This window comes from Lates calcarifer, linkage group LG16_LG22, assembly GCF_001640805.2.
Source record: "Lates calcarifer isolate ASB-BC8 linkage group LG16_LG22, TLL_Latcal_v3, whole genome shotgun sequence".
NCBI lineage: Eukaryota > Metazoa > Chordata > Actinopteri > Centropomidae > Lates > Lates calcarifer.
Window position 1 is genome coordinate 23,318,666 of NC_066848.1, and position 24,315 is coordinate 23,342,980.

The following is a 24,315-nucleotide window of genomic DNA, read 5'->3' on the forward strand; positions in this document are numbered from 1 at the left end:
TTAAGTAGTGTTTGTATTTTACTCATGCCAGTTTTGTTTTAGGACAATCATGACTGTGATCCAGTTTCATGTACTCTCTTGCTCCACAACCCTGAACACTCCTCACAGCTTGGAAAAGCTCCTTCATAGTTTGTGGGTGAATCACACACATAGTAGGTTTGCAAAACTATCTATTTTGAGAGATCCCATGTCAAATCTGGCATCTGCCACTTAGAAATATTCTGTCAGTGATATCACAGCAGGGTTCATTCAAAAAAACAAGTCTTATGGTCAAATGAGATGGTTAAGTGTAGTACGGGTTAATAATACAAGCTGGATTCAGTATTTACTTTTTTAAAACCCTACAATACCTGCTAGTTCTGCGAGGGTCTGCAGGGCGCCAAAATGGCCGACCTCCTGTTCCCATGGACTTTAACTACAGGCTTCAGCAGAAAATGACCATCTTAAGTCTGCCTCGACCGCCCTGCATGGCGACAAGCACCCCAGAGACTCATGATTGGCAGGCTGGTGACAGATGCGTGCTTTGATTGGTGGGGGCTGTAATTCAGGCTGTAATTTGCAAAGTGGAAATGTAGGTGACTGAGGAGTTTGTCTGTGTGTGTGTTAGTGAGAGACACACACAGAGAGAGAGAGAGAGAGAGAGAGAGAGAGAGAAAGAAGGGAAAAATAGCCATGTGAGAGTGGGATGCTCAATTTGCAGGGAGATCTTAGATACAGTTTTCCTTCTTCCTTTTTGCTTTTACACCCCACATGACTCAATGCCCTTTTCATCCACTCTATCATCACACTGGAATCACACTGGAAGCATGACAGTAAGTCATGATGTCATTTCCTCTTTAAAATCCCCTTCAACTCCCTGTGATCTGGGAGTTGAAAATGTCTTCCCACATGAGCTGCTGATGGTGTGCTTGGTTTTACAGTTACAGATCACAATTCAAGTCGTTAACATGTTACTGTGGCAATGAGGTCAAAGGTCAAACCTGGGTGGATTCTGAAATAAATGTATACGTATATATATATATATATGTGTGGTGTGTGTGTGTGTCTGTCTGTCTGTCAGTCTTTGAGAGAGAGAGTGACAGGGGTTAAATGGCAAAGAAGGGGACTTTTCTCTGAGAGGAAACAGTGGTTAGAAACAAGGAAGTGTCTCCTCACAGCAGCCAGAAGATAGCTGCCCAGCTGCAGTGCTGAAAGACATACAACTCAAAGCACACACACACACAGACACAGAACACACCACCTGTTTCTCTGCACAATCGATAGCTACTTTGATGCATGGGAGCGTGGGCGATGGGGGTGAGGGCCGTTTGACACAGGGCTACATGGGACCCACGGGTGTCAGGGCCACTTTGATCCTTGTTACGGCCCTACATGTAGAGTGTTGGTCTCTGGAGGGGGTACCGTATCCCCTCCATCACCCTATCTGCACACCAACTTACCCGCAGATCCCCACTCCCCCGCCCCACCCTTGCCCCTCACCTCTCTGCCCCGGCCCCTCTGCTGATCCTTGGGGACAGGTGAACCAGAAACCAGGCCTGGGGAAACATGGATGCTCTCACGATTAAATTGCACTGATTATTACAGAGTTGGAACACATGCTGGACTTACAAGCCAAAATACACAAACATTATATATGCACAAACACAGGTATTCATTTGTGCATCTACTTGAAGTAACAGTTTTGGGAAATATTACCATTTATTTTACTGCCAAATCCACTCTCATATCTATACACTGAACATAAGGCTACAGCCAGTTTAGCCTAGTATAAGCTAAGACTTTTGTAGGGACATCAATCCCTACAAAAATCTAGGTATAAAAGTGTCAAGTTGTGGTTTAACAAAGGGTTATGTGCCAGACTATTTCTTCTGAAGTCTTGTCATATCTGTGAGATTTCTAAGCTATCTGTTTCCCCCTGCTTTTAGTGTTTATGCTAAGCTAAGCTAACTAGCTGCTGGTAGCTTTGTATTAATATGGGACCACTTAATGTACTGTATCATAATTGTTGATACAATTTTGCTTATATGGAGCCTAACGTAAGTTGACTTTCTTCATGTCAGTTGAACCACCATTCTAAATGAGTGAGACAAGTACAGTACATTAAACTCTGGGTAACCATAGCAACAATACTTCTCTTTAATGCTTTGTCACCAAATAATAACTCTCACAAAAAATGATAGCTTGATATAGCATCTTACAGGCAGTTCAGACACAGGGCCAACACTGAGTTACCAAAATTCACTGTCACCCAAGTGTACATATACACACATGAAAGTCTCTGCAACTGCATCCTCATTATACAAATACCCATGTGAACATGTGGAAAGACATGCATGTACACACATGGATACCCACACCTAACAGTAAATACACACACACACTTATGTAAAGGTAATGCAGTAACATTAGCGTGTCTGAACATAATCAGATTTATGAGTGCTCAGTTCATACAGAGTTGAAATGTGTTCAGGTTGAAACTAAAGAGGACTGACACAGTAACCACAGCACAGAAGAAAAGAAATGGACACAAAGGAGAGTAAGAGAAAAAAGCAAGAGATGGAAGGTAAAACCAAAAAAATGGGTCTGTGTTTGTGGGCTTGCGGTTTCAACGAGCGTCAAAGCCCATGGATGTTATAGAAGATAAAGAGGGAGATGAAGGGGGCATAGAGAGAGAGAGATACAGAGCGGGATTGAGAGAAAGAGAAAGGCAGAAAGAGAAAGAGACACATAGTTCAGCATGAAGAGGACAGCAGGACGAACAGTGTGTCCATTGTCCATGTGGCCTGGTTAACATTTTAATGAAGGAGCCACATCCAGAATCCTGCCACAAACTACACACTGACTCACACAATGATTAATACTCTGCAAATACACTCAGATAATACCACAGCTCACTGACATGAACACATAAGGACGTACAGTGGACACATGCCAAGAAAACACACACAGGAGGAAACTCTTTCACACAAACCCATACCTGTAAAAACACAGACATAAATCCATACAGATGATCAAAAACTCTTTATTTTATTACTACTGCTAATAAACTAATCTGCTAGCCAGCTGGCCATTGCTGGCTTAGCAAGCTATAATTACAATGTTAATTTAAACACTGCACTGCCTGTGGGTTTGTTGTTGTTGTTTCTACTAAAAATGTTACAATGTTTTTTTTGTTTTTTTTGAAGTAATCGATGCTTGAAATGACAGTTGTTATCTCTTTAGCGACACATTGGTGCTTCGTGACAGATATTTGGCATAAATTGTAGCTATTAGCCAAAGGTTTAAAGAGGCCTGCCTTAATTGCCACTGCTGCTGTTGCCTCAAATGTTGATCATGCTGACAGCAACCAGCAACTAACATCTGGTAACTTCCAGTTTCTGTGTCTTGAGAGCACCAGGATTCACCTGTCCTTTTCACCTTACATAGTACAAAGTATCTTTGCTTTACATCTGTCCCTCTGTGCCTCTCCAGCATATCTTTGCACCTACCTTGCAGTTTGAGAACCTCTGGAATACAGCCAATTGAAGTAGCTCATATCTAAAAAGAAATGGGGATTAAAGCTACATAAATAAGACTGACCCAATATGAAACTGGAATTTCCCTCCAAATACAATATCTCTACTCATAATACAAGCACATATAAGAATACATGCGTGCATGATACATGATGGACCCAACAGTTTTTCCCATAAATCAAATCCCAAACATCCGTCTTCCCTGCCCACAATAATATAGATGATTGGAGGAGACTGCTTTGATTCTGGCAGGGGAACACAGTGTCTTGAATGGTAAAAACAAAGTGAATATGTTTTTTTTTTGTTGTTTTTTTTTTTTTTTTGTTTTTTTTTTGTCTCTTCTATGAAATATAATTTTCTATGATGAATGGGCAATTTTGAAATTGTGGTGAAATAACCATGAAGACAAACATCAGGGTTGAACTCCAGCCATCAGCTATCAGCCCACCACCCATACTGCTCAATGCACAGGAACTCAAAGATTCCTAAACTTTGGTCAAATGTTCAGAGGCATAAGAAAGCCTGTCCTTTTGAATGAGCACAAAGGGAGCCCCCTCCTCTCTTCCCCACATACTCACACATGCATTATCCAGCCAATGTAAATCTGCAAGACATATGTTGAAGGGGCTACATAGGGGTTGTTTTCAAACCAGATGCAGAAGTTTTTTGAGAGAGGACTGCAGAAACGCATACATTTATGTCGGCAAAAGTTCAGTGTGCCTTCTGCTGCCACTGTGTCGAATGGTCTCTTTCTTCAACTCTCACACTCTTTCCTTCCCCTCCTCATCCTCTCATTCTCTTTCTTTCGTTTTATCTTTCTCTGTCACATACACACACATAGCATAACATAATGTCTTCCGCAGCTGTCTCTCCAAGGCGGGCGGTGCAAGGGTGATATGATGAATAGGGTGAAAGAGAAGAGAAGGGAGGAAAAATCGGAAAGAGGAGGAGGGGGGTCACTGCCACTGAAGTTGGATTCCTTCACACCAGTTGCTGAAAGCTTCCCCCTGCACGCATGGGAACATGTGTGCATGCAAACACACACACACACACACACACACACACACACACACACACACACAAGAGGCTGTGCATAGTGTTTCCTGTGACCCCAAACCACTGGTTCTCTATTGAGGTGATTGTGTTCTGTGGAGAGGTGGGTAGCCTATGTCTTGACCAGGTGTGTTTGAGCACACACACACCTTGTCCTGCCTACCACAGACCTCACCTTGATAACCAAACACACAGTAAGGAAGCTCTGGATAACGAAAGGAGGCAGATTGCCGGGATTTTTTAAAGCTGATTTTTCCCAGAAAGGGATACAGCAGCAGGTGAACAGCGGGGCTTTCCAAACTGAGTATCCCAATGAAGAGAGAGAGAGAACAATGGACTCAAATGCTCCCCAAAATCCCCTAGTTGCACAGTGAAACCAGGGTGCTTTATTAAGAGTTTGGTCTCCTTTTCTTTATTCAACTCCTTCTACCAGTGGCAAGTTAAATTAATGATTCTCAGAGCTTTTTAGAGGCTCATTTTACCACTGAACAATAGGGGTACAGTTTCAAAACATGGTGGTGAGGAGGGGTACATGGGCAAGAAGACGGTAGCCAATTACACTTGTATTACTACATTAGAATCACTAATCACATCAGCGGTGGTATCACTGCCAGAATTACTGCCACAGTGTTTTTAGCACTTATCAGATTAATAGAGTTTGGGGTAGTTGTGTGTTTGTCTGCTTTAATGTAACTGGCAAACATTAGCTTATCTAGCGAACTTGCATCTGTTTGTGGGGTTACAGATTTGTGAAAAAAAAAAAACCCTGTTCACAACAAGCACATCTGCTGGGTAGTATTTACCACTCTATGGGGTTCACTGAAAAAAGTCAAAGCTACAAAGATTCTCTTTGGGACTTTGGATCTGTTTTGGACAAATCCAGCAACAGACTAATTAATCCTGACTGCATTTCCCAACTCTGACCCATCCCCATTCACCATAGCAACTTTCATCAAGGCACATGGGCACTGTAGTGTTTAGTGCCATTCAACATACCAGACTTAGAGAAAAGCGATGATTCACTGGGATAAAGATGAAACATGCATAACTAATAGCTTTGAACATGACTGTTGGGGATAATATCTCCACTCTCTGTCACACCATTCTGCATTAGAATTCCTACTGCATTACTATTACTACATTATATAGTCACTATAAAAGTTTAACTGCAGTCCTAGCTAGCAATTATTGGTTCAGGGACTGCTCTCTTAACATTCCTATTAGGTAATAAGAATATTTTTAGGTTTAGGTTAGAGAACTTAATGGAATCATTGCTCTAGCCAAAAGTGGTGGAAAGTTACCAATCAAGCACTACTTTGAGGTACTTCTACTTTGCTTGATTATTTCCATTTTCTGCAACTTTACAGCTATAGTTACTTTGCAGGTTTTGATTTTACACTCAAAATACAGTGTATTGTTGAAGATTTTAAAAAGTCATCTACAACCTGTTTGGCTTGTGACCTCTTTCATAACAGTTTTGTGTAGTTGTGGCCATTTGTCACGTTTCAGATGTCTGTGTTAGCAGCTCAATTAAAGAAACATTTACCCTCTACACTTGTCAGGTAAAATCTGTAATCCTATTGGTCAACATGAAGGAACATGTGGTAGGAGATGTCACTCTAGGCAGGAAAATACAAAAACCTCCGACATGCTAGACTTTTCATCTGGGGGCGTCCCAGATGCCACATTGCTGTTCTTTGATTGTGTCACACTAGAAAGCCTATTCCTCTTTCCCAATATTCCCACTGGAATTTTGTCAGCTTCACTTTTATTAGGCATTATTTTCATAGTGTTGTACAGGAACCTGGTAAAGGACCTGAGTACTTCCATATTCACTCATGGTAAACATTGTCAGTGCATAGATTATGTTGACATATTCAGTCACATTGTAAGAAAATTCCTTGAAATTATCACCTAAATGGTCTTAAAATGTTGCAGATCAAACTGCCAGCCCTTGTACGCAACATGATGCAATATTATGCAATGTAATTCTACACTAGCGTCACTATCATGGTACTGAGTGTACTGAATGAATGGAATGTTTTTGTAATGTAATCAATGCATTCTTAAAACACGCACCTTCATCTTCAGTTACCTACTGCACATCAGATAGCACATTTATGCTGTACATTAAGCTGCATGCACACAGGCACACACATACACACACACACGCACACACACACAAACATACTTTCTGCATATGCTTGTTTGCAGACACATTTCCTGTCAGGGATTAATGGCATTCATCTTAGCTTAACGACACACCATACACAACAGCATGGACATACACACCCCTCAGACACCACACATAAATGCATGTATACAAATGGGGGATTACAAAGACAACTTTAAAGTTTATAGTACACAAGCATACGGAGTTCAGCTTGCACTGACAGGTATGTAGAAATATGGCATGCTGGTTAGTAAAACAGAAACACACAGGTATGCAGTTTGCAATCAAACCCCTTCGCAAGTGCACAGACACGTACACACACACACACACACACACATACGCACAACTGTAAGCAAACACAGTGAGTGAGCATGGCTGGAGGTGCCTGGTGTTGTTTTCTGACTCATATTACAGCTCGCTGAAGCAGCTCCATGCAGCTCCTTCTGTGGCTGCGGCTCTCATTCCTCTGTAGCCACATCAAGGAGCGCTGGATTCCCTGCTAAACAGACGCTTTAGCAGCACCGCCGGGTGCTGGGTCCCACCAACTTAGAGAAACAGACAGAGAGAGAGAGAGAAAGAGGAGAGGGAGAGAGAGACCTCCAGCCTGCAGCAGCACAGCCACACCACAGCCATTATGTGCAGATTCAATGGAATCTAATGTGGAGGATGTGGCTGGCTATCTCAGATGCTGTTTATGTAACCATGAGGAGAAGAAGAGGGGAGAATATTGAACAGGGAATGGTGGAGGCCAAAAACAGAATAAAGCCATCCATTCTCTGCCTTTTGTCTAACTGGGTGAACGCTCCTGTGCAGCCCGTCAGCTGCTCTGCACTTTCTAATGGCTTAATGAGCGCTAAACAGAGCCATTGTAGACTAAATGACGGTGTGTTTAAAGCTGGTTCAAAAATTGGGTGATTACAAAGTGATGATCATCTGTATAAACACAAAGTGGGCTATTTGTGCCAGACATGGACTATGCTGTTGTTCTCTAGCAGGGTTTAAAAAGCTGGGAGCTTCAAGCAACATGCCTGTGTGCGATCAACTCAGTTTCACTAGAGTGTGAGTGATTCAGGACTTTGCTGTCCTCATGTTTTGTGTTAGACTGCCACCTAGTGATGGCATGTCCCCTGCCTCATCTCCTGTCTGCTTTCTCTCTCTGTCTCTGTGCATGAAGTTATCTAACAGGTATTAGCGCTGGGGGAATCTTGACTTGAGTGAAACCAGCAGATGTGGCGGCGATAATGACTCTTAAAGTCCTCTCGTCCTTGGCCTGGAGAGTTTTCCCAGACTTTATGTGCTCAGTCAGCTGAATTAGTAGAACAACAAGTGCTCAGGGAGTAAGAGACACTGTATGTGTGGATGGTGAAAGATGGAAAGATCATGTTGGCCACATTTGATCAATCCCTTGTGTTCAATTTAAGTGATGCTCAAAGCCCCCTCAATGTCCAAGCACACAGATCCTCAATAAGGCACAGATTTTTTAGTCATTGTTGAACTGATATGTCAACCACAGATTTCTTTATTTCCTGTTTTTGTCGGCTTGTAACTCGTGCCTGTGCAACTGGCTGTTTATGCTGTCAAGACAGTAATAACGTTGTCATGCTCAGAGGCATTGGAATATGTTCAGTTTCTGTTTTACACCTCCACAGTAATGTTTATCTGAACACAATGTGAGAACTGATTTCACTTTATTTTCAAAACGTTTAAATCTCTGAGAGTGAAATTTTGGATCATTGGAAACAGGTGGAGTTATCTTACCACTCCGCCTTGGGTAATTCCATTTTGTGAGACTTGATACTTTTTCCCCACCAGATTTCACAAGATATTTTCCTCCTCTAGATGAATCCGACAGCTGCAGTTCTTACTTGCAGAATACACTTTCACATGCAAAAACTATGATGAGCTGATACTGTGCAGTATCATTCATTACTGGAGATTAAATTACATTCTATGCTGCAGTGATCACCCACAACATTAGAATATGTTTTTACCAGTGATGGAAAATAACTAAGCACATTTACACAGTTTGACATACTTTAACTTTTCTTCAGTCTTTTACTCCATTACATTTCAGCAGGAAATGTCATTTTAGACTTTAACAGCTGGACTTACTATTTAGGTTAGATTGTTTGACATGCAGCACTGTTATAGGAACAACATTGTATTATAACACTTTACAATGCAGATGAAAATGGGGCCACCTTAATCAGTTCCAACAAGAAAATGCCACTTACACATTAGTGCATCACCAGTAATAATTGGATAATATCTATTTTGCAGTAATTTCTATCATTAGTAGTATTGTTTTTATTGAGTGGTTTAACTTTTGAAACTTTAGGTACATTTTGTTGCATTATTCTTTTACATATGGTGACCATATAGTAAATTCAATACTTTATTTTTTGTGGTATTGCTTCTTTTACTTACAAATCTGAATACCTCTTCCAACACTTGTTACTGTAGTTAAAAGTGTTCTTCTTCAGAATAGTACTTTTGAATACTTATGTGAGTTTAACTATTGATACCTAACTTCAGCTGGGTATTATGTGTTGCTTTACTTTGCTTAATTTTACTTGACTTGATTTGACTTGACTTTATTTTGTCCTTACTGTGAATTACTTCACTCAGACTGCTAAAGCCTCATATTAGCCTTGGCTGAACTTCAGAATTTTCATGAATGAAGGGCTGTGGCTTTTGTCTCCCATTTTTGCAGTGTAGTCGCAGCACAAGGGGATCTTTTTAATGGCTGTGTGGAGAGAAGGAATGATTACAGTGACCCATGATGCTCTCAAGATACATATGGCACATATACGTATTGTATTAAAATGGTTTTGAAAAAGTCCTCATCTGTCCTTCAAGTAACATTGTCTCCAACAGATTTACAATATGGGACTTGGGAGGGGTTGAGGTCTCTCCATGTCTGCTCTGTGATCTGTCATAACCAAACTGCAAACGGCTGTTTGTGTAGGGGTAAATAGCACACTAAAAATAAATGATGAATAAAATTGCAAGAAATTGTTGAAAATAAGTAAAGAAATTTTTCCTAAAGCCCTGTAATGGCATTCACTTGTTACCCCAGAGAGATCCAGTAAGAGTCCATACTGTACACTGGAAAAGATGATTTGACAGTTTCTTAAAAAAAAGAATTCGATACTGACAAAGTTATTATAAACCATAATGAATATAAATGCCACTTCCAGTGTGTGTGTGTGTGTGTGAGAGAGAGAGAGAGAGAGAGAGAGAGAGAGAGGAAACTGGGTCTTTGGTTCATATCTTCTGACCTGATCCTCACAAGACTGAGGCATGGGTATGTGGCACTTTCCAAAACTCATTCATCTCCCTGAGCAAGCCAGGTTTCAGTGCATACCTCAGGCAAACACACACACACACACACACACACACACACACACACACACACACAGATACACATACGTATGCATGCATTAACAGTACAGTGTATGTTTAACTTAGCAGCTAGAATAGTCCCCCAGTGAGAGGTGTTGATGGATGGATGTCAGAAGGCAATGACCTGCCTGGGTCTCTATTTCACACAACCACATTAACTGGGTCATCAATCAGTGTGTGTGTGAGACAGTGTGGGTGCGTGTGCATGTGCGTGTGGTTTTGAACATGCACAAGTTCCATATGTTTGACTATGCCAGCGCCCCAGCATGTAAATTGCAAGCATGAATCCATATGTACAAGTGATACACTCATTAACAGTGGGATGTATGCACACACACACACACAGTCATAGGGATAAGGATCTGTACTGTTGACCTCCAGGACCTCATTACTGCAGCCAATCAGGAGACAAAACATCAGGCTGATTAGTGAAACCTGCACAAATAAACAGCAAATGACTGAGCACCAAGAGAGAGAGAGAGAGAGGACGGTGAAGGCGGAGGGTGAGGTTGGGTGAGACAGAGATGGGGGAGAGACAAAAGTCCCTTTTATACAGCCTGCTCAAGGCGGGAAAGATGCACTTTTATTCCATCTGACCATTCTATATGAAAGGTACGAACCCAGAATGGTGTGGGGCATTGTTTTTCTGCCTTTAAGCCGACAGCAGAGGCAGTAACAGAGAGGCATGGTGGGACAGATGTTGTCACATCACGTCACATCACACTGGGGCAGCATTATACCTTTGTTTGGTTCAGTGTAAACAAACAAAGCCAGCATAATAGTGGGTTTTCTAAACGACAGCGTAGCGGGATCTCTGTTTAAAAGGGGCTAAAGAGAGAGAAAAAGAGAGGAATAGTGTTGCCTGAGGTGAGAGGGGTTTCTCTCTCGTACAGCTTAACCTCACACTACCTTCTCTAAGTTCATGTCAGAGGCCCTGGGGATACATGACTATGTACAAAAGGGGAGAACACACACACATGCAAACACACCCATCAGTTCACACACTTCTTTTTCTTTCCTTGCACTTATATCTCGCTCTCTCTCCCACACACACACACACACACACACACACATTATGTTCCCCTGCAAAGAAGATCCATCCACAGTTGGACACCGCTACACCTCAGTGGTTGTGATGAATGAGGACAATCACAGCTACAAATCTTATCTGGACCCTCAGTGTGTGTGTGTGTGTGTGTGTTTCCTTCCAGCTGTGCTCTACTTCATGGCCCAGTCCCCTCTGATACAACTTTGGTGGGTTATATAAGAGTTGGCAGACTCAATTGTAGAGTGTGTGTGTGTGAGTAAATTACTTCATACATTACTGTCTGTGGATGCAGGTATGTGTGTTTGGAGGCGTGTGTGTGTGTGTGTGTGTGTGTGTGTGTTCCTCCAGCTTGGCAAAGATTTACAGTGAAACAAAATGTTGTAAAACAAAGGTTATTTGAAAGGAACATGCAGATGTTTACAACAGTGATGAAAGAACTGACATTTCTAAGTCTCACAAACACACACATTTACACATACAGCACTGCAGGCATGCACACTAACTCACACACGCCACAGTGACACACTCACACCAGTGTGAATGGCATTACAAGAGCTGAGGAATCTGGCTGCTGGATATTTCCTCCATTCCACTGTCAACCATTCATCTCTTGCTCCGAGGGAGGAGGGAAGCGAGGGGTGAGAGAGATATTACAGAGAGTCAGAGATGGAAAGAGAGAGAGAGAGACAATCTCTTCCTTCACCCGCTGGCAATCAGCCAAGAACATTCTGTACTAGTTTGTTTGTGGGGGAAATAGAGAATACATTTCTATTCCTCGTGAATCTGACCTTCCTGTCTGCTTTTCTGTCCATTTACTAACTCTCCGTCTGTGTACTTAAACATCTCTTTGTGTAACTAAGACAGTTGTTGTTAAAATGTCAAAAGATGTAAAGGCTCTTACTGTAGAAGAACCAGTTAAAATAATGACCTAGGACAGTAAATATGTCTGTCTTTGTAGCTGTAGGTGAGACATGTTGGCTTTCTTAAAGGGAAACACTGTTCGATTTAGTTTCTCTTAAAGCCAGAATGTAGCCCAGGTGGCCAAAATGCCTACATGTTTGTTAAGAATGACATAGCTGAGTCAGCCCAAGAACAAAACAAAAGTAGCCAAATCTGGCTGCTATGAGCCATTTTCTCATGAGGTCCCAGCAACGTCTAGACAATCAGGTCTGTAGTCATCCTTTCACACACGTAGCACACACCAGGAGATTGTCCATTTCAGCTGAATTCTCACCTATTAGAAATACCCTGCAATGTTTGGTTAAGGCAAGGAGCCTGAGCAAAGCCTACAAAAGGCACAATAGAAATGTCATCACGCCCACTCGTTCACTGTGAATTCTCTGGAAAATGACTGGCTCTATTCACACATCATTTGGAAATTACACAGATTTTGTATCAGGGATTTGGCAGGTCCATTTAATGTCCGCTCCAGCTGATTCCGACATTTGTGTTCTCACATACAGCTCATCTGGGTAATTTCTAGATAAGTTCAGGGTTGCAGTGGATGTGTGAAAGCAGCTATATATGGGCTACAACAGTTATCCATGTAGTACTCCAATGCCAGAGCACGGCCGAGTGGGTCCATATTAAACAGCCAGCCTTGTAGACAGTACCTTGGAAACGGCTATAGCACAAAATCAGATCAAACTCCCAAACTGAGCGAGTCATGTTTTCAATGTTACTGGCAGTAGCTGGTCAACACAGTGGAGCATTTAGAAGCTAAAGAACCTGATACTTTCTTCTAAAAAGTTGGTGGGAAACAAAGCAGAGGGGTAAACAGAGTAAATATTGGACCTACATTAATCAGTTGACAGAACCGTGACTCTAAATAAATACATACTATATGTTGCTTTGTGTTTGCTGGATGTAAACACAGAGCCAGTTGCTAACATATAAGCCATATCAACTTCATAAGGTGATAATATCACTGGAAAAAGTAATGTAAAATCAACAAGTTCCTCTTGACTGACTGGAGGCCTGCTAATCAGTGTAATCTTCAAGACGTGTGTGAAGATCTCTCTGTCACATGATTCAGTAATCCTGACTTAAATCATAAAACAGCAAAGAGAGGACCATCAAGCTGAGCTGCCATAATTTGCACAATTGAAATTTTGAGGGTTTTAGTGAAGAGAACAACCAATGTACTATCAAACCTCTTTTATCCACTCTCTTTTAACCACTTTTATCAAAGTTTAATTTCTGGTCATTTAAATTCTTAAAATCACTTCTGTGTTGTACAGTTACTGTTTACAGCCATTGGGGGGCACCAACTTGTCTGTATCACAAGCAGCTTTAAACTTCATACTAAATTGCATGAAATGTTAATGGATATACTTAAAGTATATTTACTTGTCTGTCTATCTGTATGCCTCTTTGTCTGTCATACTGCCTCTATAGACTGCAGTTCTGCACATATGAAACAGTCTAAACACAACCAGCTGTGCTCTGGACTGCTTGGAGCCCCATTACACATATGGTAGAAGAATATATTATGAGCTTTGCACATGCATGTAAAATGCATGTGCGTGTTAAAATGTGCATGCAGGTGAGTGCATGTTTTTTCAGTGTTTGTGTGGATAGGGAGAGTGTGATAGCTGACAGAGGGCATGAGAAATGATCACACCCATATCCATCCATATCCATATCACCCTCGATGAGTGCGATTCATGGTTTTAGGGACTTCTACTTTATTCAGTGGTGCAACTGGCGGGCTCTGCGGGGAGGTTGACGACGCCATCAAAAGAGACAAAATCAACACTGGCTTTAAGGCTGTTAGAAAACGCCTTGTTTTTGACAATTGGTGCGCAAGATGGTCTCATGTGTAGACCGAAAATCGTCAGATCTGGCAACTACTGATTATGAGTGTTAGGTAGATTGTAAGTATTATTATTTGTCATGCTGTTTTTTTGTTGGTGTGTATGTATTATAAAACACTATTTAACTGTAAACTTGTTTTTACAGAGGTTCCCTGCAGTCCCAAAGCTTCATCATCATTAACATTGACACCTCAGACTCCATCTACATCATCATCATCTACACCCTCTTGGAAAACAATGGCCTCTCCACCACCACCACATGCATCACCTTCGATTCAAACACCTCTGGTGTCCCTGATCACTGCTGAGCTGGATGAAGTGGTGGAAAACAACCCAACTGCAGGGTCTGTTGACCACCCTCTCAGGCTTATAACACAGTCCTCCAACACATACCCATACTGTGGAATAATCGAATGTCTAATCAACTACGGAACCAACACGCTGAATACACAGTTCAGCATGGAAATGTTTTGTAAAGACACCAGCGGCCACATGGACAATTCGTCCATAGAAGGAGACAACGCATGCCTGGTGGAGAGAGGGGGATACATGAGAAACAGCTGAATGCTGGAACCAATTGCACCAATACCAATACCAATACCTTGATGAATCTGAGACGTTGTGTACGGCTGTTACACTTTTTATTAAATCGTATACATGTGAGCCTCTGATCGGTTGTTTGTTAATGGTAATCCCACCCTGGTCAGTCCATGATATTACATCTGACACACAGGTTACCGCTACCAAAATGAGCTCTGAATTTCTTTTGTTCTTTTTTGGCATGTGTCTTAGACACAAGACCTCCTCTACAACCAGATCTTTAACACCGGTGTCATTAACAGGATGTGCGGCATCCTAACTAATGCCACCCACATCAGCACTTTTAGTGACGGGTAACGGTAGAGTTAATGCTCATCCTTTCTAACCAGCGATGGTATCTCTGAAGAATGCTGGAATATTTTTTAGCCTTGTCATACATGTTTGAGTCCAGACATTGCAACACCTCAACCATAGCTTTGTCCAATTCATATTCTGCTGCTGCTGCTGCTCCTGCTGTTTTGACATGTCCAACTGGTGGTGGGGGACCAAAAACATTTTTTGTGCATGCTCCATTTTTTCTTTACCCGCAAGAAATGAGACTAGTAATAAATAGAATGGCTGCACTTAATAATGGTAATAAAAAAACACCGGTTTGGTTAATGGTCTTTCTTTTTTTAAAGCTTTGACTCTTTTGACAGCAACTAGTGTGATTGTTGCTTTTTGCCTTTGAAGCTGTTTGTACTGATGGTCAGTCAATGGGATGTTACCTCTCAACACATTAAGAGCTATTTCACACACAGCGCTAATAAAGTCAGAGCCTGCATTACTAATAATGACTCTTTGCACGCTTGGTGGCGATTTATATAACAACTCCGACAGTTCCAGATTTCTCTGCATACGTGGCAACATCCTGACCCCTTGAGCTTTTTCGGTATTGCTTGGTAAAAGCTTGAGCTTTTTCGGTATATAGCTTTTCAGTATATAGACAACCAGCTGGTCTGACAGCAAGTTTGTTCCGAGTCTTAAATGTTCAGGTGTTTTGGCTTTATAATCTATAAGGAGATAACCGTATGGGACGCTGGTCGCATCATTAAAGGCTTCTAAAAAATATTTGCTGTTACCCGGGAACATCTGTCTGCCTAAGAGTGAAATTTTATATTTATCTCTGGGGTTTTTAAACAAAACTAAATAATTGGTATTTAAACTAATGGTCCGGCTGGACTTACCTTGTAAACAAGTTCTGAACCAGATAAATACAATTAAAATTTCTATGGTGATCATATTTGGTAAACACATTCTGTTCTCTTCTAAGATATTACTAGCGTCATTCATTAAATCATCTCATCACAGAGAGATTCAGGCAAACCATTCACAAAGCTGATGTCTCTTATCTGCAGAAGTTGATCATACAAAGGCTGCCAGCAGGATTAAATGTAAACAATGTTGTCAACGTTGTGTGATATAATCCATGATGCATTTTCCATAACACTCTTGACAAAAAAAGTCTTCCCACAATTAGAGGGACCACTGACAACCAAACTAAACAGGTGCTGTAGTCTGCCATCAAAACCTAATTTAGTATCCATATGGTAGCGTCGTGTAATCAGGCAGCACCCCGCACTTGTTGTACACCACCTGGACTCTTTTAACAACTGTTTCATTCTTCAGATGACAACTTCTTTTTATCACGTTTGATGGTGTCAGATACAGTTGTTGCGTTTGCAGTCGGCGCATTGTCAGGGTGTTGATGACACTGGGTGTAGCAGATATTGCAGCAATGTTTGCAGATGTGTAGTAATGGTGATTCATAGGTGCTGTAACAAAAGTGGCAGACATAAGAGGCTCCAAAAAACCCTGTCTGGTTTTCAGTCTTGTAATGGTGATTGTTGTGTAGATACAGCCAAATTGTTTCATCGTGTGGGGTGTTGTGGGTCTGAAAACACTGCAGATGTTTATGTTTGGCAGCGTGGTGAAAAATTATAATTTTAACATGTAAATGTTTTTCAAATATGGTGACATCAGCGAATGATACCTGCTGCATGTGGTGAAGGCCTACAGCATTGTGCAATTTTTTGTCATACTTCTGGCTCTGACATGGAAGCATTGGTGGTGTGTGCAAGGCATACACAGAAACACAGAGCGTTGTCTTCAACAATCTACGTTGTAATGTGAAACACGCCCTGTAAGAGGCATTAGCAACTGCACACTGTCACATGGTCACATGCACGCACACATGCACTCTCACGTACGTGCACATGCACATTATCTTCTCATGGTCAATCACACAAGTAGACATATATACAGTACGAACACATAGATGTAGGTATGCAAATAAACTGTGTGTGAATTCCTCAGTGTGGAGAATCTGTGTGTTGAACATGGCAGAAATTATATGCAATTATATATTTCATTATGTGGACTTCATGTCCTTGTAAACCTAAGTCCACTGCTAGTTTTTCCTCTTTTACTCCTTACTCTTTTACTTCTTGCCCAAAAGCAAACTCTAGTGTGTGTGCATATGTAAATGTATATACAGCATGAATATGTGTATTTATTCAAGTATATGGTGCACAAATGTCCACTCAGTCCAACAATCAATAAAGGCCTCTTTGTTAGAAATATATTGGAGGCAGTAGACATCTCTATGGGCCTTGCTGTGCCATAAACACCACTTATTAAACCGTATGAATTGGCATTATCCAGCACAGATCTGACAGTAAAAAATGTATTTTCAGTGTTGCCTTGGCTGGCTTATATCAGTAACAGCTTCTATAAGTTATTAGTGAGAGTGTGTGGAAAAGCTATGATGACAGAGGAATATGTGCCACACAGTACAGAGCTATAAACTGAGTAAGAGCTCAATGTGAATCGAAGGGTATTAGCATGCATTTCAGCACTGCGTGTAATTAGAGAAAAGAGTGCAGTTCACTGCTGTGACTGCAGAAAAGTCAGCCAATGTTGACTGACAGCTCATAAGTGTCTGTGCTGAAACTGGTGATGTAGATGATGATATAGGCGAAAAAAAAAATACATGGGGGCCAAATGAAAACAAAGTACACAGTTGTTATACATAGTCAACCACCACAACATCCTCTTTTAAGGCTAGTTTGTTCAGACTGACTTCTGAATAGTGATTGCTGGCAATACATATAGTACAACTACAATACCTTTTAATGTAATGCATCACATTTAAATGAGAACAGCTCCTTTTCCACTACAGGAACTTAGAATCCCTTAACTTGGGGCTTTCCATACTTTGAATCTTGTGAGGCTTTGATACAAGTTTAAACTAACTGGCTAGTGGCCAAAAACAGATCAAACCACATGGGAGGTTTTCATTTTTGGCTATCCAAGCTTTGACTATGGCTTCCAGTGAATTGCTTCCTCTTGTCCACATACTAATCCATACCTCTTTGTTTGGCCTGACATGTTACATATTATCACCTTAAAAAGCTGATGTAGCTAATTATTAGCAAACAATTGCATTTTCACAGACCCACATCCAGACATGAGGCAACACTGGCTTTCAGTTTGAGTTGGGTATGTATCCAGTGTTCATTGTCTTTTTACCTTCGTTTTCAGTCTCCACCTTTTCTGTCTGCTGTGGTGTACAGTGGGTTTTTCAGAGCTTTTCCACTGAAAACAGCTGCTTGTTGCATCTGGACAGGATGCTTAAGAACCAAAACAGTTAATTTGTGGGCCATGAAACCAAAACAATGAGTTGAAAGACACAAAAATGCAACACACTGCAGAGTAGGGTGATCATTATCTGTGGTTTTGATACAATGAGAGACACATTTTACATTTAAACCCATCTATAGTTAATTTTAAATATTGATAAGTAAGGCTTTAAGCTGCTGAGGTAGAAAAGGGGCTGCAAGTGTCAGCAAAACTACTAAATGTCCACCAGACAACAACAGTAGAAAACACATGTGTAACTACCCCAGTTGATTCTGCTTCCTCAGACCTGGCCTCAGCCTCAGGCTAGCTGCTGTTTTACTGGTAGACAGCTCATCAAAATGAATGACAACTGCTGGGGTGGAAACTTGAAGAGCTAAAGGGGAGAAGAGTATGACTAACAATACATTTACTGCCCCCAAGCGAAAAGCTGCACACTGGGGCTTCAAGTTGTGCCTTGCAACATTAACATCTGAGTCTGAGGCCATGAGTAATCCAGGAAACCTCCAACAGGTTTGTCACAGGAACAAATGAATATCAAACTTCTTATCTACCAGACAAATGGAATGAAATGAAAATGAAACTTCAAAAACTTGCCTGTCTGGAGACGCCAACAGTTAAAAGTGTATCATTGGTCCTGGTTCTATCTAGAATGTGCTACAGCATGTTTCTAGTAACCTTTGATTTTTATCTTCCTCTAAATCCAAGCCAAACATTGTTATATCACTATGCTTTGAGTCTCACAGCACCACATCCTTCAACACATACTCTCTCTCTCACACACAAGAGGTTCAGTGTGTAAGGGGTTCACCTTTCTGCCTTTGAAACCAGCCTGAGCGTTCAACAGCTGTAATACTCTGCTGTTGACTTCATGTTGACTTAGCCATTAAAGGCTGTAGCAGGTCTGAAATCAAGACCTGCATAACTGTTTAGCTTGGACCATGCATGCCTTTAAGTATACACTTGAGCTTGGTTAAACACTTGTACTTCTGACACAGTCTTCACACAGGTCGCTGGTCCATCTCTTAAAGAGAAAATGTCACTCGGATTAATATGATATTCTCGGATGCTGCACAGAAATGGTTAAAATGAGCAAGTCAGCATCAGATGCCAGCAAAGTGAGACTCATACTTTGGGTTTCAATAAACTGAGAGAAGACTGGGCTTTTGGAAAAGAAGGTGTGTGTCTATGCGTGTGTGTGCAGATTGGTGATTAATTACCCTGGCTCAGATAGAACAATAAACAGAGGAAGAGTGGGATTGTTCACGTCAACCTGGCTGTCATGTCAGGCTCAAACATTTCAACATTCTTGCAGCCTCTCCATATTTAATTCCTGACTCATATGTTTGCTCTTCTTGAGTCTGTTTTCTGAAAACTAAAGACATTTGAAGGATAGTTCTAACATCTTAAAAATGTCTGTCACTTTTTTCAGCCTTTAAAGTTGTTAGCTTTTTCTCAAAATAGTTTAACTTTGTCTTTTAAGATGGATTCACTCTATTATTTGTTTTTTTTTTTCTGCAGATCAGTACATGTTACTGCACACATGTTACTGCTTTTTTGTTTCTTTTTTTTTTCTTTGCTTTGACGTTCTAAAGACATTTTTGGTAGGTTGTTGGAATGACGTTTAAAGTTCTCCCAGATGGACCGTTGATGGGTCGCCTTAAAAGCCGTCCTTGTTTTAAGGAATCAAGGTGGAGTCAAGCCTAATTTGAGTTAAGAGTGACAAAAGGAAAGGAAAGGAATGGAAAGGAAAGGAAAGGAAAGGAGAGGAGAGAGGAGGTGAGGGAAGGGAAGGGGAGGAAAGAGGAAAAAAAGAAAAGAAAAGAAAAGAGATAGCTAGTGTCTCTTAGTTTCAGGTGTCTTGCTTCTGGTCCCCAAACTTTACTCTACATCTTTGATCCTTCTACTTCCAGTGAACCAACAGCCATCCATCCACCTCTTTTTCTATGAGAATCACATTCTGTGATGTTTTTTATGCTGTTAAACAACCCGAAACTCCAATGAGGAATATCACTACAAAACAATGTATGAGACAGAAAATGATTCCTGAGAAGTTTCCTGAGAGTTTCTTATTGTCCATGTGATTAGTCATCTTAGTAATAGCTCTCCTCCAACAAAAACACACACAGAAATACACAAACATGCCTTCATCGCTCCCATGCTCAGCACTGGGACAGGGGTGATGTATTTTACACTGTATCTACAGACATTATTTTTAAAAAGAGGACAAAGTGCAACACAAATGTAGCTGTTTTCGTCTGCTGCTGATAGAGCATCTGCTGGCCCCATTACTCAGAAGTGAGCTAAATAGTCCAGTTTGGATTCTGGGACCTGAAAATACTGAGGAAATGACTAATATACAAATGCACACACACACACACACACACAAACGTGCAGACAAATGTGTTTTATCTGTCAGTTCAGCCAGATATGACATTCTTGGATGAGTTCCTCCCAAAACGTGTGCACACAGACATGCACATGATAACCCAAACACTTTCACATGTCCGTGTGCAGATGATGAGACACATCCCTTCAGGTACGCAGGGTAGATAACCTCTAGCTCACATGAAGCATTTCAGGCTGATGAGGGGAGGGGCAGAGTGAGACTGAATCTTCATGAATGCTTCATAAATTAGATAGTAAAGCTAGAGTAAGCAACAGTTAGCCTTGAAGCAGGAAAATGTATGTCCTGTCCTGTCTTCCCTCTCTCAGCTAGGATACAGACCATCATTCACTCCTGCTCTGTGGCTGACCTAAATGCCTTTAGTTCAAATTCAAGAACTAAACCTCAGCTCAAGCACCTTTGAGATTTTGTGCACACCACTGGCCAGGAACATGGAGGTTTATCATCTTTACTGTCACAATATTCACTTTCCATTTAAAGGTTTTTGTTTTTACTGGAGGAATTATTTTTTTTCGCTCTTTGTGTTCCTAGGTTAGCTAGCTCATCTCATCTGTCTACTGTTTGGTGATGTGCAGGTAGCGTATATTGAGTTTATTGCCCGCTGAAGATGGAGCCAAGGTTGATGAGGGCAGTGAGACTGAACCAGAACAAGCAAAGATCTGGGCTGTAAAACAAAACACAGTGACTGAAATGAAAGATACTAAAGCTGTGGGGCACTATAGAGTCACTACAAGTGAACCATTTCATAATTCAATATTTTTATTCACAATATTTAGTCATTTGAGCCACTGTTAACCATCAGCTTTATATGGACAATAAAGTTTATCTGAATCATGAATCTGAATGTTAAGTGTAAGATGGGAGATAACTGTGCATGCATGAAAATGTTCTACCACTGACATTAATGTATAACAGAAACTCTGTGTACTAATCCTTAAAGCACTTACATGTTAGCATTTACATTCAGTGACAAAATCTGACCTGATGTAAAAGTATGTTGAATATCTTTTAGGGTCCTTTAATTCTGTTGAACAGTCCAGACTTTTAAATGACTTTAGCCATTTTTTTCACACAGTGTCTGTATTTATGTCTGTACATTTTCTTGTTTCTTTACTCAAGACATTTCTGTGGCAGGTTAACCTTAAACTAACCTGAGCTAACCCTGACTATAACACAGTCTGACGGTAATATCAGAGTAGTTTGTTTTTCTGCTGATCCATAGAATAATAGAATACTTTCACCAGTCCCTGTTATCGTTCCACATGCAAGGCAGTTTGGTTCCAGTAGAAACAACGTCGCTGCCATACTGCTCACCATTGTCCAGTTTATCTGATACATAATATTTTCTCTCTGAATTAGCATTATGGAATATGGACCAAGGCTGAGGGCTTTAACATAACATAGGGTAACAAATCACTGGTAGGCAGTCACACCGACACACACAAACAGACCCGGCAAGAACTCACAGGCCAAGACACACATCTACTGTAAGCACACACACACACACAATGCGTCAGCTGGGTAGTTATTGTGTAGAGCAGTGTAAACAGGAAACATGTCGCAGGACCTCGTGGTTCGTCATCAGACCTCCCAAAGCTCTGGTACAAAGCAGAACAATACGAGCGAGACGCTAAAAATACACACACACGCACACTCACACACACACACACACACACATTTGTCAGCATATCTACACATACCTGCCATGAGTGTGAGGGTGCATGTGGGCATTTGTACATGTCTATGCACGCATGTTTGTGTGCAAGGTTATCTACTGTATGTGTATCTGTGTGTGTTCATGTGTGTATGTTCATATGTATGTATGTGTGTGTGTGTGTGTGGTTAGCTCTGATGGTAAGGAGGCAGAGATACAAACAAACATGTGGTCTCTTCTGGAGAATGGGGTAATTTCCTGGTATACATGGCAGGATAACACCCTGGACAAGTTAAAACAGAGAAAGAGGAAGGGAGGGAGAGGGAGTGGGGGAAAGAAGAGGAGTGGACGGTGATTTTTTTTTTCATCTTCCCACTGCTTTCATGGGAAATGGCATGGCCTTCATTGATTTAGAAATGGATCACTTTCATTTGCAGTATTGACTTTGTTACTTGCCCTAAAATGTACATTACATTACACACGTTGGCATCAACCATAAAGAAAAAAAAAAGATCCATACATAAATAAAAGAAATTATTTTGAAAGTTTAATTTTGTTTAGTTGAGTAATTTTATTCATTGTATGCAGCCTGTCTTAGAAAAAAACAATACTTAACTGGACTTTCACACCAAAAGCATGAGTTTGATACTGAGCAGAGCAGGCAATTAAACTATTGAACTAAACTGAACTCTGAACAGAAATACACTGAATTCAACAACTCCAGCTCACTTACATTATGTAACTTGACTGACCACTTCCACCATAGCTTGAGGAAAAAATCTAAAGCACGGTAGAAAGTGTTAGAGAGGATAAGCACATCATCTATATGCAAACTACTTCCACATTTCATCAGGTTACGTGTGTTAAAGTTAAAGCAGGCAGTTTGCTGTTTGTTTTCTCTGAATGACATGTGACACAGTTAAAGGTTGAACCTGCCTGCACATGCACATACAGTTCATACTGATGTAACTGAATCTTCCATTCTACCATCTGAGAGGACTCATTACACACACACACATACAGACACACACACACACACACATGTATGCATACACACACACACTCACACAAACTGAAAGGATGAAAGCAGTATATTTTTTAATTTTGCTTTGGCTGTACCTTATCTGTCATAAATTAACAGTGAGTTTCCTATATTTAGTTTGGAGTTGGGCCAAATGTTCTCACAACCTGCATGTTTGACTAACTTTCTTCTGGTTAAGATTTGGGCCATGGATCAGCCACGCATGTTCACACGTACACATACACACACACACACACAAGTCATTAATGTCTGACCTCCACTAAAATACTTAAACCTTTACAGATTACTCTGGGGGTAAGTCCTCTGATGATTTTCATTTGAAGTGAGGAGAGCTTGTTTCAGTACAGCACATTTAAAATATTTTTAAAGCTTAATTGACCACGAACGTGACTTAAGATTTCTCTCTCTATCTGTGCTCAACTGTGTTTTCCATGTTGAAACAAAGACTGCTTGTATGTCTGCAAAGTCTGAGGCTCATGATTAACTCTTTGATTGCTGAGGCTGCATTAGGGAAAGATGGAGAGGTGAGAATGAGGGTGGAGTGGAGCGGGAGAGACAATGAGAAAAGGAGAGGCAAAAGGTGAGGGTGGGTGAATGTTGGTGAAGAAAACTGTGATGTGGCGATGAGTTGAAACATTAGTGACAGTTGATTCTTGCTGGGTGACAAACATCTCAACAGCTTGTAAACTCTGTGTGTGTGTGTGTGTGTGTGTGTGTGTGTTTGTGAGTGTATGTGGCATCCTGCCAAAGTTTCACGACCTTCTGAGAAACCTGATGGTTTTATTGTTATCTTTGCTCTCCATCAGGTTTCTATAAATCTGTGTGTGTGTGTGTGTGTGTGTGTGTGTGTGTAGCCTCTGCATGCTGGTACAAGATTAACCCTACTGTAATTTTGAAACCTGATGAATGCAGATGTTTTGCAAGTGTACACGCACCTGAATAAAGGTGTAAACTAATACACTGCAAACAATGTTCAGTGTGCAA